The following is a 4,517-nucleotide window of genomic DNA, read 5'->3' as shown; positions in this document are numbered from 1 at the left end:
AGATCTTGATGTACGTGTGTGTGTATATATATATATCTATATATGTATACACACACATATATATAATGTCTCTGCCTGCTAGCATTTGGTAGCCAGTTAATTGAAGCAAAAGCCAAGTCCTAAAACCAAACAACATTTCTGTCTTTTTCTTGATAAAAAGAGCTATAATTAATTAATATAAATACATTTTGAAATTACAGTGTGCCACATCTTATGGTATAGGCTTGGCTGTCACCATTCTGTGGAGTGCGTGTTCATGTGATTGTGTTACCAAAGAAAGGACAGATGTAAGCTTACAGTGTAACTGCTGGGCTGGGTGACCTGTGCAACAAGCCAGACTTTTTGGTCTGGCTTCCCTCAGATGTGAGCAAGCAAGGCAACCTTGGGATAGAAAAGATCCAGAGTCCTGCAGCAGATTTGCTGGTGAAATACCTGCTGTTAATGAACCTCCTGGAAGTGACAGCAGCCTGTGTTTGTCCCTGTGGATCAAAGGTGTATGGTCTGAAATGCTCTCAGGTATAGAGATTGACATCGGTTTTGCTGTCAGCAAAGACTGTCCTGTTTTTGGCCTTCACTGAGCACAAATTTTTCTACCTGGAAAAGCTGGAGTTCAGTGAGCTTGGGTGTGAATAAGCAGTGCCCTAGATCCTTCATGTGAATGCTCTTCGTGTAGCAATACGGGTGAGTAGTTTATTCCACTAGATGAAGTAAGTGAGATGAATAAGGTGAGTAAGCAGTTTCATTATGAGATGCTCTTGGTTGTGTCTAAATGCTGTGTTGCAAATTCGGCTCGTGCTTTGAGCTGGTTGGGAGCCAGGTAGCTGTGGTTAATGCATCTCTGAACCTGAGCTAACAAGCTCTGGGAGGGGAGGTTCTGTTAGATGAAGTGCAGTGCCACGCTAAGGTAGCTGGAGACTGTATGCATCCAAGTGGGGGTTGGGCTGCTTCGGGTCTGCCCAAAACATCCTATTTAGACAAATTCTAGAAGTGTCTATCTGAAGCACAGTGTGCGTGAATTTACGGTACCTCTGCTAGAATATTACTTTCTTTACAGATCTGCTACCTTCACTTTCTTTTGTGTAAGTTGGGACGCTAGTCATGTCTTACGTTATGAACATTAAATGTATATTAGCATAGTATTTATCACTATGGATTCATTACAAATGCTGTCATAATTTTCTTATCTCTTCATTGGCAGTAGTACAGTGTTTTGTATATAATAAACTGCTGTTAAGAGAAGATCTTTGAAATAAAGCCATAACTTCAGGAAGGTTTGTGATACTATCCGGTCATGATAGAAACTTGGAAAGATAAATTGAATCTCTGCAGTGAATGATTAAGTTACTCTTTTAAAATACTTTGTAGAAGTACGAAAAAAGGGCCTTCAAAGTTTTCTTCCTAGTCTTCCAAAACCCTGCGTTAGGCTCATCGCCCTCTCAGCTTTACGAGTGGTGGTGCCTTTTCTGATTTCCTCTCAAAGCTGTTGTGAAACACCAATCCCAAAATGTCATTTCGCTGTTGTAATTGTCTCTCCCCGGCCATAGAGAGAATGGGTTCAGTGGTACTGACTGGGGTTTGGGAGGTAGTCACAAAAAAAAGGTCATTTTGTGTAATGTTACTTCTAAACTCCCCAAGAAGTTTTTAGCATGGGCACTACTGATTGTATTCCTTACCTCAGGGCTCTGAGCACCCTGATCAAGCTGTAGGTGTTCCTGTTCATTTCAGGGGAATTGGACTCGGTGACCATTAAGGGTCCCTTTCCAACTCAAGTGATTCTATGATTCTACCTCATGGTGGCGTTTAGATTATAAATGAATAATGTCATTGTATGAATACAGTTAAAACAAGAGGAATGTACAGATTCACATCTTGTTTCTGGCTTTGTTTGCAAACTTACAAATTACTTTCTAAGATCATTGATACTTAGACAATCTCAGTTATAGCCTTTCAAAGACAGAAGGCCTCAGCTTCGGAATAGTGTATTACTTTGCTTAGTTATTTTAAATGAAGCTTTGCTGATGACATCAAGAAGAAGGTTAGGAATGAGCAAGCTTAATTTTCGGATAGAATTGTGTGTTCTTTTTTTCTTTTTCTTCCTTTCTAACTTGCTACCAAACACAGTTTTTAAAGGAGCATTAGAAATTGTTGGAGTTTTTTGACCTTACCAAATTTATGCTACAATTGCCAAGCATTATATGATAAACAGAGATGTCTTGCATTTTCTGTATATGCACTTGGTATTTTTTAGCTGTGCAGTTTGAGTTGCATGTTTTTTTATTACGTTGGTTGGGGTGACTATTAGGTGTTCTCTCTTCAGAACCGTTGGTGGTTCAGCAGCTTAGCCTATGGGGATTTTGCCTGGGGAAAGCCGTAGCCCTAAGGGTATCAGACAACTTTTGGAGGTGAGAAAGATGAGTGTGACAGAGTGCAGTGGAAAAAACAGTATTTATAAATGATTAAAAATTACTCCTCTACAGCAAATACAAAGAACACAATAACCAATGAGCAAATTCTCAGCTATAAAACACTATTTTTCAACGTAGTCATCACCGTTAGCTATGCACTTTCACCAGCGATGAAGAAGAGCCTGCATGTTGCACTTGTGACAGTCTGCTCCAGCAGAGATGACCCACTGTCACTGTCACTACTGCTGGAATGCACCACCCACCCATCACTGTGCACACATGTACTGTTTGGTCTCCAGAAATGTTCAGCAAGCATTGATGAATGTCAGTGGGTGCCATTTTTTTCCACCTGGATGGAGTAATTCATTGACACACCTCTGCTTCCATGTCAGACTGCCCCTCTACTGCCATCTGTCACATGGCAACAACATATAATGAGATACTGGTGTTCAATCTCTACAACTGTACCACCAACATCCAACATTGTGAGCTGGCGTAATAGATTAGGAGGCATTACTTTTGGAGCAGCCCTCAGACATGGGGATAAATGGTTTCTTAATGTGAATGTATTTTGATGGCTACTTTTAAAGAAAGTAAGAAATAAAAGGAGGGTTAATGTTGTAGCTCTGAAAACAATGATTTTTTTTTCTTCTCAACATTAAAGTTCTGATGGATGTTTACAGTTGCCAGAAGAACTTGACCATGCTTACTGTCATGCTATCTTAGGAGCTATTGAATTCAATAACGTGTTAGACAAACTACTATTGAAAACAGCATTTGTGTAATTTGTTTTCCTTTTAAAAGCAATTAGTCTACATACGAGAGCTCTTAAAATATTTTTGTTTACTTTCATACTGTTCTTGGATCGCAGAAAATGTTACATTGTGAAATAGTTCTGGCTCAGCTGTCACCAAATTGCGTCTTATCCTTTTAAGAATTCTGGATTTGTATTATGGCAGCAACGAGGGCATCCTGTCCATTGCTCTGTCAGTGTTCATTTTCTGGGAAGAAGTAAATGTGGAATAGTTACCCTTTTGTATGTTTTCTGGAATTTGGAGAAGTACATATTATTCAATCAGAAATGTACTTGCATCCACGGATGCCTGCCCTTCGCACCACTGTGGTGCCACCTTGGAAAGCAGCATGTTATAGAGATGTCCTGTGTTGGACATGGTGCCTTGCATTTTGTTCTGTAGGATATATGTGTTGTGTTTTTTTTTTTCATTAGTCTGTTCTGAGGAGTTTGGTGTTTGCCTGTGGTTGCTTTCAGTGGGTTTTTTTTTCCCCCTAAGTAGGATGAGGATCAGTGTTACACTTAAGTCTTGACTAATTTTTTTAACTTGGTGTATTAATCAGCGCTGCTCCTTTTGCAAGGAGCCCAGGAAAATTAATCATCTGCAGAAAACCAACTTTTGCAGGAATTGGAAAGGCTAATGCTCTGCATTAGTAATAAGATGCATTGCTCAATATATGGCCAAAGGGAAGGGGGGAAGTCTAGACCTTTTCAGCCTGGTGATTAAAAATACCTTGTTAGTTTTATAATTGTTTGCTCTTTTGATGATGGCTGTAGGGGAAATAAATCTAGATGAAACTGCAGTAGTGGTAGTTCCTTATGGAGAAAGGAGGCGAAATAGATTTAATTCAATAGAAAAAAAACAGTTTATTTAATCAGTGGTATCTTCATTGTATTCTAGCTAGAGTTTGAGGGCAAAGTTATCATGGTTTTTAAAATGTCTGTGATGTTTAAAAGTTCAGGATCTTTCAACTATGATGAGGAAGAAGGAAAGAGGTACCTTCACTCTTCTGACAACTGCCATCTTCAGTAATTCCTTTTTGTATTGCTGGGGCAGTAAGGAATTGGAAAATCCAGGTTGTACAAATAAGAATAATGTGGATTTAAGTCTGGAAGAGCTGAGTGTGATGTGTATAAACATCTGAGCTCACTTACAGTTAGGTAAGGCATGCGAAAGGAAGCTAGACAAAGGGTCATGGCAGAGAAGATAGGTTTTTCTGGCAACAGTTTCAGACTGGGGAATGGTGAGAAAATCTTTTCTTCAAATTTGTTATTTGGCTTTGATGCAAGCAGAAAGGGTTGGTTGTATTTTCTGGGTT

This window comes from Meleagris gallopavo, chromosome 1 (genome assembly GCF_000146605.3).
Source record: "Meleagris gallopavo isolate NT-WF06-2002-E0010 breed Aviagen turkey brand Nicholas breeding stock chromosome 1, Turkey_5.1, whole genome shotgun sequence".
NCBI lineage: Eukaryota > Metazoa > Chordata > Aves > Galliformes > Phasianidae > Meleagris > Meleagris gallopavo.
Note: the sequence above shows the minus strand (reverse complement) of the source record.